The sequence below is a fragment of the Primulina tabacum genome, chromosome 14 (genome assembly GCF_025594145.1).
Source record: "Primulina tabacum isolate GXHZ01 chromosome 14, ASM2559414v2, whole genome shotgun sequence".
Classification (NCBI taxonomy): Eukaryota; Viridiplantae; Streptophyta; class Magnoliopsida; order Lamiales; family Gesneriaceae; genus Primulina; species Primulina tabacum.
This window is the reverse complement of record NC_134563.1, coordinates 28,435,311-28,447,120: the sequence shown is the minus strand read 5'-3', so window position 1 is coordinate 28,447,120 and position 11,810 is coordinate 28,435,311.

Sequence of the window (11,810 nt, the reverse complement as noted above, 5' to 3'; positions counted from 1 at the left end):
ACAATTAATTTTGTAAATGTCAATCTTCCACGCTTAACATGTTGTTTATCATTGACAAATCAGTATAACTTGTAAAGTAAAAACTTGAGAAGGTTTTACTTAACTCAATTTATAAAAAATATTATTTCTTATATAAAAATATTATTTTTAAATTATATCGACCCGTCTCACAAAAAACTTGTTAATCTTTTCCTATCTATTATCCATACATGGATTTATGTATATCATAAAATACAGGAATTTGAATATGATCTTATGTTTCTCTCATACAATCCAACGACTCTATAGTACACAATATCGAAGATTGTGCATGGTAATAGATCCAACTCCAAAATATAGAGTGAATAATGTAAGTTTTTTTTCTCTTTTATATATGTTTCGTTACGAGAATATTATAAACTTAATAAAATGTTTCATCACTTCTAATTGAATTTTCTATATATCTAAATTAAATAATCATAACTTTTTTTAAAAATTTTCATCAAAATAAATATAATAACAGTCTCATATCTCTTAATTTGCTATATTGTTGGAATATTAACCGATATTGAATTGAGGGTTTTTTTTATGAGGGTTTTTTTATATAAAAAATATAATAAATTAAAATGGAAATGGCATTATTATCACTTCGATTATGCTTTTTTAATAATTGGGAAAAAAATATCGATTATTACCTACACGGGATCTATTTATGCATCAAACATAATAGCAAGAAAATTCAATGGATATTTAGTGCAAACAATGGATTTAGATCGATCTACACATTTGACAATGAAAACCAAAAAAAAAATTTATGGCAAATCTTTCAAGCTGTGTAACAAATTTGCTTCATATGAATTACTCGTGTAAAATACAGAATCTTTCACATACCATCTTCTGCTTTGGATTCTTTTTGCGTCTGTAGAATAGATGGGAGAGGTGCGATGATTTTGATAACCTTCAAAATGAAAACAGATTTATTTAAACTCCGGCATGATCAACCCTTGTAATCCATGAAATTGCATTCAGAAAACTATTCATTCTTGTTTTTAGTCATCTTACTCGTAGCATTCCCCTAGCTAGGTTATGAGTTATGACCATGATCCGGGGATGCAGAAAGTATAGCTTTACATTAAGTTTCAATGTGACATATGACAAATCCATGAGCTGATCAAACCCTTACAGCAGTATATACCCTCTGCCCGAAATTAAATGTTAGAACATCCATTTTTTGGCTGCCACATACTTTTTTCTAGAGCAGCTTGCTGGTCGTTTAGGTGGGTAATTGACCGCATTGCAAAAAATGATATGAATGAAGAACTTGTTTGATACCCCATGGATGAGCCCATTACCCCTGGCCCATCCCTAGACCAAATGAAAGACATGCCATCAAGGGCCCAGTTATTCTCCTATAAATACCAGGTTTGAGCGTATGATAATTCATTCACTATATTATTTTCAGCAGCACCCTTAGCTGCTCCCCCCATATATCCTCAGTCTCTGACTTGAGCGTCGGAGGGGCTACGCCAGGACACCCTCCTGGCCCCCTTCTAACGGTCTTATTCGTGATTTCAGGCTCAGGATAATTCCAAAACCTGCGTCTGGACTCTGGACTAGTGACACCTGCTGGAATCGGACTCTAAATTCTCCGTGAGTATCACTTGGCGCCGTCTGTGGGAAAGTTTGAGTTGAGACGTAGAGATGGTAGGCAAGAGAGGGAGTAGAAGAGCTGCGTCATCGCGTCTGCATAGTGGACCCAGACAATCTAATGTTGAGACAAGACAGGAACAACTGCGTCTTGAGACGAGGCCGGAACTACCTCGTCAAGAGACAAGAGCCGAGCAGTCCCATCACGAGACAAGGGCCGAGCAAACCCGTCCCAATAAGAATGTGGAGAACTTGATCCTGGAACAGTTGGGCCAATTTATCACCCGGATAGTGGATGAGGCCATGAAGAGGAACCAAGAGTCTATGTTTGTAGAGGAACAGGCCTCACGCCAGGAGCGAGAGGAAAATGTTGAAGCCCACCAGAGCAGGGTTGAAGAGACACAGCCCCTCCAAAGTGGGGAGATTAGTGAGATGGGGGAGATGTGGAAGGAAATATGGATGTTGAGGCAGCAGGTAGGAAGCAGGGCGCCGGTACCCAAGAGAGGAAGTCCTTTTTCACTAGCCATCTTGGAAGAAGGCTTCCTCCAAATTTCCGACAGTCAAATGCGGGAGAATATGACGGACATACGGACCCCGAAGAACACTCATTTGAGAATGCGGCTCTGTTGCACCAATATTCGGATAGAGTCAGGTGCAAGGTGTTTCTGGGAACGTTGGTGAGGTCCACCCAACAATGGTTTAATACCCTGCAGCCCAACTCCATACAGTCTTTCGAGGATTTTTCTACCGCTTTCCTGCACCGATTTGCTAGCAGCAAAAGGCATCAGAAAAATTATTTGAGCATGTTCGTGATGAAACACCAAGAGGCTGAAACCTTGCGAGAATTTGTCCAGCGTTTCAACAGTGCAGCGCTGGATATACCAGTGGCTACCCTTGACATCATGATAAGTGCCTTTACACAAGGACTGAGGGGAGGGGAGTTTTTCAAGTCACTGGTCAAGAAGCCTCCGTCAACCTATGATGATCTGTTGGCTCGAGCTGAGAAACATGAAAACTTGGAAGATGCCCAACGGTACAGAAGGATGGAGAACCGGCCCGAAAGAAGTAGAGTTGAGGGAGCAGAGAGAGGAGGAAGAAAGAGGGGTGCGGGGGAAAGAGAGGGGGACAGAACTAGAAGTGGAGGACAATTCTCATCACATGTTCCTGTGAATAGGAATCGAGATAAAGTGATGGAGGTGAGGGAATCAGGGGAGAGGGGGGAGAAGTCGCAGAGGATTGAGAGCAGTGCTCGGCCTCCGCCGCGGGGCAGACAAGAAGGGTCCTCGTCCAGGAGTGAACTGAGATCTCGCCCGTCTCATAGGCGGGGTCGAGGTCCTCCATGGATAAATCAGGGGTTCGAGGAGCCGAGGAGGGAAGGTCGAGGTCAGGATCCCCCTTGGGAACCCGTTGAACCAAGGAGGGGAACGAATGAGGATAACCACCCTACGAGGGAAATTATTCATATGATCTCGGGGGGCGCTATTGATGGAGATTCTGGGCGAGCTCGGAAAGCGCATGGGAGGAGGTTGGAAAACTTTGAAATATCTAGGGGTGCGGACCTAACCTAGGATCCTGTAATCAGTTTTGGGCCGGAAGACCTCCGAGGCGTCGTGGCTCCACATAACGATGCCTTGGTGGTGACGGCCACCATTGCCAATTAAGATGTGGCACGAATCTTTATTGATAATGGAAGCTCTTTTAATATCCTGTACAAGAGCACTCTGGATCAGATGAAAGTGGAGGGATTTGAGCTCGAGCCGATCTCTACTTCTCTATATGGGTTTGCAGGATATGCCATTCCACCATTGGGTCAAATCGTCCTCCCTCTATCTTTGGGACATGAACCTCGGCGTATAACCTTCAAAATGAAACAGATTTGTTTAAATTCCGGCATGATCAACCCTTGTAATCCATGAAATTGCCTTCAGAAAACTTTTCATTCTTGTTTTTAGTCATCTCACTCGTAGCATTCCCCTAGCTAGGTTATGACCATGATCCGGGGACGCAGAAAGTATAGCTTTACATTAAGTTTCAATATGACATATGACAAATCCATGAGCTGATCAAACCCTTAGCAGTATATACCCTCTGCCCGAAATTAAATGTTAGAACATCCATTTTTTGGCTGCCACATACTTTTTTCTAGAGCAGCTTGCAGGTCGTTTAGGTGGGTAATTGACCGCATTGCAAAAAATGGTATGAATGAAGAACTCGGTAATGAGAAATTTAATCCACTACTCTCATCCAACTCTTTAGGTGACATGATCGAAGTTCATTCAGCAAAGTATATGAAAGAAGAATGTGTGAACTAATATGTATACACACCTCGTTTTTTACTGGATGGGAAAAATTAACTACACGCTGTGCATGCAGATGGTTATATCCACAGTCTCCACGTACAGGTTGCTGATCAGGTCTCTGAAAGGGGAAACGGAGAGAAATGAAGTACCTATGGAAATCAACATGGCAAAACATTAAGAAAGAAATGCAAATTTTTGGTTTGAAGGTACCATTTTCAAGAATATAAAATTTGTTAAAACACATATCACTTCAGCAATAAATTGTGTTTGATTCAATAATCAGTTAAGGCCTTTGCACCACTCCGATTTTTTATAATCTCCATGTGTTCAGCTTCAACAAAATGGATTATCGCAAATCAAGCATATCATTCTGGATAATCATAATCATTAACATTTAACATAAATAACGTGTAGGATGGATTCAATTTCATGATTGGCACGTTTGAGCTGCCCAGATATCAGATCATCTTTACTCCTACAAGTCACAAACCAACAAATATTTGAATTTCAACAGGTGTCAAATTTTCGTACAAAAAAGCAAACTTCAAATATGATGGTATATATGGTTCTTGTAAATTAAGGGACATCATCAAGTAAGATATATGTACAGAAAAATTTCACATTCAATAGTCGTAGATATCAGATCTTCGTGAGCATTGTTCGTTTCCAGCTGCTGCACATTCAGACTTTCAGTAGGTGTATGTTTACAGCGGTGAATTATTTATTTCTTACGTTTCTACTATCTATTTTACAAAAGACTTCCTTTATATAGTCCAATTTATTTCTCAAAAAGTAGTTCAAAGTTTTATAAATTCCCTGTCAAGAGGAAAAACATTAATCCGGACCGTATTCTCGCATCCAAAACGCAGCAGAAGTTTAATAGGGTATTTACAATTATACCTTTGCGTTCTCAACGCTGGACTCCTAACTATTCCGGTGTTTAGCGGATATAACACTTCTTGTATATCCCTACGAACGGCTCTTCTCCTTTGATTGTCTAATTAGGTCCACGATCGAATACTGTCTTCGTCGCTTGGTTTGCACTAAAAAATCCAAACGATTTCTTCGTTGATACTGGGACGTCCGAATTTCTTAAATCCAGAGTCCGTGTAGCGACGACATGGTGCGTCACAAGGAAGAAACTTGCTGTCAAATTTTTCTTTCATTTTTTTTTCTTGCAATGTGGCCGTGACTGTGCTTTCAAAAAGGTGGAAAATTTTGTTAATTTTTTGTTTATTAATTCTTAATTAATAATTAACCAAATAATTATTGATTCTTAATCAATAATTAAGCCAATCTAATTTGCTTATTTGGACAAAATTTTCTTCCCACATTTTTGGTGATGGGCGTGACTTTCAAGGAGAAATTGGAGAGGATTTGTGGTGGTTTTCAACGTAAGAAAATATATTGATTCTTAATCAATATTATGGATTCTTAATCCATAATTAAGCAAATCTAATTTTCTTCTTTTTGCCAAATTTTTGTCCAATTCCTTTATTGTAAAGTCACGAAAATTCGAAAACGTGAACCACATGCATGCAAGATTATCAAATTCCTTGTGTATTTCAATTAATTGTTTTAATTGTATAAATTAATTATGTTGTGCATGTTAACATGTTTAAAATATACTTTTCTTCATAGTTGCATTAAAATATATTTTTAAGGTTATTCGAGTTGCGATCGAGGAACAAAGGCCGATTGCTGAAAAATAGAAATTGTTTTTATTAGTTATTTGTTTTTACTTATTTAAAATAGGGTGATGCTTTTTATTATTTTTTTGAAAATAAGGAGTTTTTAGATGATTTTATACGCCGGACGTAATTTTTATCGGGATACGATTTTCATCAAAAATACGAATGTTTTGACAATCCGGCTAATAATTTCACAAACTTTATTAAACAAAATAATTTTTAAAAGTACTAATATACTTATTGGGCCTAATTAACCTAGTTAATGGGCCTAAGCTATGATTAGTGTTTTAAATTATTATTTAAAACCAAAACCCACCTCATAACTCACACACAACACACGCCTCACTCCTCTACACCCCTCAAACTCTTATTTCTCTCTTATCACACGGCACACACATAGAATTACAAGAAAGCTTCGAAAATTGTCAAGTAATTTCAAGCCATGGTCGTTCGTCACCATTCTTCGATTCGTCAACGATAATTCGTGCGTTAATTATACAAAGACACGCCATATTATTTCCTTTACTCTTCCATCACACCATATTATGTATTTAATTATGTATTGCATGAAAAAAGTTGCACTTGATTTATTTTCGTTTTTATGCAAACATGAATTTTTAAAGCATGTGTTTTGATCCAAAAACATGATTTATATGTTCTTAAGGGGAGGCCATGATTAGGGGTTGAACTTGTGTTGTTTTTACACAATTTAAAGAGTCCCATGATGCACTAAGATGCTGCACACGAGACATGATACAAGCTGGAACCGAACTGCACGTTTTTGGGATCAAGGGCTCGGGTTTAAGGGAAACTTGGTCCATGGCTTGGCTCGGTTGCAACCAGGGCTGGGCTAGGGAGGTGCTAGGGTCAGGGTAGGAATCCTAGCCACGCTAGGACTCGAAACAAGTGGCTGGGAAGGAGTCCTAGCAAGCTAGGATTCGAGACAAGTGGCTGGGAAGGAGTCCTAGCCACCCGAGAGCCATCGGGAAGACGTGCGCGCAAGGGTGTAGCCGCGTAGGGAAAGGGCTCGGCCAGGGGGCTTCGGGCTGGGCTAGGTCGAGTCCTTAGGGTCCTAAGAGGTTTCACAAGGGGCTGGGTCAGGGGCTGGTCCTGTGGTTAGGGTCCTAGGGTCACAAACGTAGAGTCCTATCGCCTAGGGGCTCTCGGTCGATTGCTTCACCTGATGTTGTGGCTTTGGTTGGGGCTTGGGATCGAGTCCTAGGGGTGCTAAAGGTTCACGAGGGTCTAGGGGAGAGCTGGTTCGAAGTCGGCTCGGGCTGATTCGAAGGTGGCTCGATAAAAAACGAAGATGGCTCGAGGCTAGGCTTGGTTCGAAAACTTAGGGTTTTCTTCATGGTTTAAATTCGAAACATGGCTCAACGGGGGTCGAGTCGTGGTTCACGAGGGTTAAATATAAAAAATTTAAGTTTTTAATTTGAGAATTTTATATTAAAGTTTGATTTAATTTGGGATTTAAAACGCATTAATATGTTATAATTAAAGATTAAAATAAAAGTCATTTATTTAAGCTAAATAAAAATACGAGAAAATTAATGTAAGCTTAAATAATTATTTGGGATGGTCTAGAGTCTATAAATTAATAAAATGTCAAAATTGTAAAATTTTACGTCTAGAGGCAAACAGTAATTTCACACCCGAAAATTAGTAAACGTCATGGCAGTGCTCTGAATGTTGTTTTATATGTTAATATGATTATTTTACATGTTTATAGAATTTTATAATGAAACGATAACGTTAAAAGACATGTTGCATGATTGGTTTAAAAGAAAAACGTTATATGCAAGTGATGAAAATACGAAATGTTGAAGGAAGTGAAGTAATTATGATTAATACGCTGATACAATGATACGTTTGGAGATATCGTGAGGGAGAAGGCCTCAGAGGGAGCCCTTTTACGGGAGAAGGCCCCAGAAGGAGCCCGACGATCGTATTTTCAATGACACGATATGTTAATACGTAAGCCAAGGCTCAGTTGACAGGTGAGGGTGTTGCTGATGTCCCCGCCGCCCAGTACTGTGGTTACATGTAGATGATTCCATCGCCCCAATACAAATACGAATACGAAAGTCACAATTAACGATCTGAATTCAACGAAAGGAAAATGGAATATGAATATGAATATGGATATGAATATGAATAGGGATATGAATATGTTTATGATGATACGAAAATGTTTATGAAAATGTTATTGTTTAAAGTTTATGCATCTTCATGAAAATGTTATATTGCGTAAAAGTATTTTCACTATTGCATGTGATTTGTATACGTATTATTTGTTATCAAAATTATGGTGTGTTGGGTATTTAGACTCACTAGGTGTGATTGATGCAGGTGAGTTTGGTAATAATGATAATGGATGTCTTGATGGTTGACTTTGCTGGACTTAAGATGCACATAACCCGAGGACCAGCGCTAGTTTTTCGCACTAGTTATGATTTATGTTTTTAGGATTATGTTAAAGATATCTTTACGGCTTTTAATATGATTTTGAATGGTTTTTGATAGGTTGATAGATTTAGCTTTATTGCTAAGTTAGAAGTTTCAAACGATTGACGTTTTTATGATTTAAACTATTCCATTTGAGTTTTCAAATATAGTTGGTGGTTTTATTTTAAAAATAATGCAAGAAATTTTAAAGTACATATATATGTATGATTTTAATATCGGCCGAATATTAGGAGGAAAAAAAATTCTAGTACTTTTTTAAGAAAACAAGTAGTGAATGTTTCAGTTGGTATCAGAACAATGTTCCTGTAAAGGGTTGTGCTACCATCAGTGCCGAAAATTTCAGTCATCAAGCCTCAAATTTGTAAGTTTACATGATTAATATGATTTTTATGTTGTTACCTGCATAAGTACATGAATTATATGATTACGTCACATGTTTAATAGCTTTATGAGAATATATGTTTTATGTGTTTAAAATTGTTCAAAAATGGATTAGGTATATGCTGCATTATTTAAAAACGTAGATTTAAATGGCATTTATGTTTAAGTTTACATGATAAATGATTTTTAAAATCCTGCATGGTTGCATGATTTTGTTATGCTAAAAGATTATATGCTTTAGAATTTGTACGAATGTTACGATATGAAATAAGGACTATATGATTTCCATGCATGCTGGCTTTGTGGTGAAATTGGACATGTTTAAGAATTTGGTTAATGGACCTTAGGAAAGGTTGAACATGATTAGACTATATTGATTTTTGGGATTTAGTATTGATGTTCTACTTCTTGGGTCATAAGTTAATCGTGAAGATTATGAATGCTTTATGGGACATGTAGGTTTCTAAGAAATACTGATTATTCGTGGTTACTAGTTGAATTAATTTTTGAGAATTACACGTAAGGATTAATGATTCGAAGACTGCGATAATCATTAGAAGTAAGAAAATGTATAATTTGCGATGTTAGGTTTCGATGGAAAGGTATTATCGGTTATGTGAATTGATTTTGGGTTAATAAGCTTAAAATTATTGAAAATTATGTCATGGGAAACCTGTAGAAGAGAGTTAAGAATGCCAAAAACTTATGAGTTAATTGTAGGAATTTCGAAATTAAGGATCAATTGGATAACTTTGAGGAAATTAGAAATTTATTTTGCAATTGTTAAGGAATTTGGGGACTAGTTTAACAATAAGTGAGAATTGAATGAGTTAAATGAGAGAAATTTTCGAGGATTTAGGCTTGAAAGACTATTTAGGACCTTGAAATATCTTGGTTATAATGTTATAAGGAATGTTAATCAAGGGTTTTGTAGAATGAATCAATATTATGTTTGAAAATCTAAGTGTTAGTGGATGCGTTTTAGATTTTATTGTTGAATTATGATAGGTTGATGAACATTTTGGGTATAATATAAGGAAAGTAATATACGATAAGCGTGGTCAACCATTCTTTTTATATTGAGAATTGTAAGAAAAGTTGAAATTCGAGATTATAATAACATAACACTAAGTCACCATGGGTCGTTTTAAGTTACGATTCACAAACGATGATTTAAAAGGTAAATTTAATCGAGACTGAGGATACATAAGGACATCCTAAAACTTATTTTTATCACAGTAGCGCAGAAGAAGCGTGAATTATTGGGATACTAGAATTAGGTCTAATTTTTTTATCGAGGATAAGCGAATTTCGAGGACGAAATTCAATTTAAGGGGGGAAGATTGTAACGTCCCGAAAATTCGAAAGTTCACGTGAACCACATGCATGCAAGATTATCAAATTCCTTGTGTATTTCAATTAATTGTTTTAATTATATAAATTAATTATGTTGTGCATGTTGACATGTTTAAAATATACTTTTCTACATGGTTGCATTAAAACAGTATTTTTTTAAAGGTTATTCAAGTTGCGATCGAGGAATGGAGACCGAGGGCTGAAAAATAGAAAATATTTTTATTAGTTAATTGTTTTAAATTGTTTAAAATAAGGGTGATGATTTTTATTATTTTTTTGAAAATAAGGAGTTTTTAGGTGATTTTATACGTTGGGACGTAATTTTATCAATATACGCTTTTCATAAAAAATACGAACGTTTTGAAAACCCGGCTAATAATTTCACAAACTTTATTAAACAAAATAATTTTTAAAATCACTAATGGGCTTATTGGACCTAATTAACCTAGTTAATGGGTCTAAGCTATGATTAATGTTTTAATTATTATTTAAAACCAAAACCCACCCCATAACTCACACACATCACACGCCTCACTCCTCTACACCCCTCAAACTCTTATTTTCTCTCTTATCACACGGCACACACAAAGAATTACAAGAAAGCTTCGAAAATTGTCAAGTAATTTCAAGCCGAGGTCGTTCGTCGCCGTTCTTCGATTCGTCAACGATAATTCGTGCGTTAATTACGCAAAGGCACGCCATATTCTTTCATTTACTCATCCATCACACCATATTATGTATTTAATTATGTATTGCATGAAAAACAAGTTGCACTTTGATTTATTTTCGTTTTTATGCAAACATGAATTTTTAATTCTTAATGGGCTGCCATGATTAGGGGTTGAACTTGTGTTGTTTTTACACAATTTAAAGTCCTAGGATGCGCTAAGATGCTGCACACGAGACATGATACAAGATGGAACCGAACTGCACGTTTTTGGGATCAAGGGCTCGGGTTTAAGGGAAACTTGGTCCATGGCTTGGCTCGGTTGCAACCAGTGCTGGGCTAGGGACGTGCTAGGTATACATGTCAAAACGGGCTGGCGGGACGGGCCAGCCCACCACCCGCCGCAACCCGCCATTAGGCGGGGCAGGGCGGGCCAGCCCGCCATTTTGGCGGGCCTCTAAATGGCCAACCCTAGCTCAACCCACTTTGGGTCGCGGGTTAGGCGGGCCAACCCGCTTATTATTTAAAAAAAAATACTTAACAATATTAAAATAAACATAGAAGAAAAATATATTTCAGTCAAATAGTTTCATAAAAAACTTAAAAACATTGAAATAAGACATTGAAAGGATACAACAATCAACATAATCCATAAAAAATAAATTGCTTATTCTAATTCACACAAGATTTCATCGTACACATGTACTAAAAATTAACTCATATAATATCACCAACCGTAAATACAATGAAACCTTTAAATGTGAATTCCAAATCTTTTTTAGTATACACTTTCTCTAGTTTCTTAAAGGTTTGTCTTCAAAAGAAAACAAAAATTAACGATCTTAAGGGTTTGTCCGCACAAGGTTCCTAGCTCTTACCATCCACATTTTCTTAAAATGTGAGAAACATTGGAAGATAACAGAAAGTCGAGGAAACAGACGGTAGCAAATTTCAGAAAATATTATGTGTTCAACAATACGCATAATTACTTTATTTACTATATTATTTCGATAATTCTGGATTAGTTCGAGTTGAACATTAAAGAAAAGGAATGAGAATGGAGAGTATAACATCTTCAAAAAAAATAGAAGCATAGAGATTTTACTAGAGTGATTGAAGTTAGGCACATGAGAAAAAATAAGGAAAAAATAGGAATTTTTATATAAAACTTAAAAATATAAAATTCTTCCCTAATTTGGAGGGCCAACCCGCCCCGTTTAGGCCCGCCCGCCTCCAGTCGGGCTGCTATTTTATCAACCCAACCCGCTCAATTTTTATGGCGGGGCGGGCCGGCTCGACGGGCCTGACCCAATTTGACAA